This window comes from Impatiens glandulifera, chromosome 1, assembly GCF_907164915.1.
Source record: "Impatiens glandulifera chromosome 1, dImpGla2.1, whole genome shotgun sequence".
Classification (NCBI taxonomy): domain Eukaryota; kingdom Viridiplantae; phylum Streptophyta; class Magnoliopsida; order Ericales; family Balsaminaceae; genus Impatiens; species Impatiens glandulifera.
Genome location: NC_061862.1, coordinates 29864565 through 29865342, shown reverse-complemented (window position 1 = coordinate 29865342; position 778 = coordinate 29864565). Strand labels below are relative to the sequence as shown.

At 29.0% G+C, this 778-nt stretch overlaps 1 non-coding gene across 1 annotated transcript; it reads left to right on the top strand.

The window, feature by feature from the left end:
• Window positions 1–435: 435 nt before the first annotated feature.
• TRNAT-UGU lies at window positions 436–507 on the top strand. The gene has a single exon. It is a non-coding gene; the product is annotated as a tRNA-Thr (tRNA).
• The last annotated feature ends 271 nt before the right edge of the window (window positions 508–778 follow it).

The following is a 778-nucleotide window of genomic DNA, read 5'->3' as shown; positions in this document are numbered from 1 at the left end:
CGATTCTACAAGAGCTATTTTGAAAGCGGTATTCAGATCTAAAGTGGGTATTCCCGAGCTATCCTTATCATAGAATTCTCTCTTTTGAGTAGCGAGATGCCTCAAAGACACTCAAGAACAACAATGATATTGCTTTCTTCCCCTACGATGTAAAGAAGAAACTAGATTAGTTTGTAACTAAAACTACTAATTAGTTGTAAGAATGATTAGTTAGTTTGGTTAATTAGTTAGTATTGAAACTCCTATATGAGAGAGATATGTAATTGTTTGAATGACAACTTTCTTAATACAATTTAAATTTTCCATTCTTTTTAAGATTTTAACATTTTGCGTACATTTTTACATCTAAATCAAGTGATAGATAAAGTAGTTTAACAAATTAATTTATTCATTTAAACTTAACATCATAACATAATAATAATAATAAAATAAATAGCCCGTATAGCTCAGTGGTAGAGCGTCAGTCTTGTAAACTGAAGGTCTGTAGTTCGATCCTGCATGGGGGCAATTTTACATTTTTTTAAAAAAAAGTTTAGCTATGTATCCTAATCTTGTTTCTATTACTATATGTAGAAATGTCATGTTATCCTCACTCTAGGTTCCCCGTTTAAACAAGACATTATGCGTTGACAAGATATTGATAGTTTTCATTTAAAACATTGTTACAAGTCATTTGATTAAATAATTTTATATAATTTTTGTTGGAAAAACTTTGAGAATCAAAGATTTCATCCAAGATATCGTTCTTTGGATAGATCGTTATTCATAGTAGAATTCT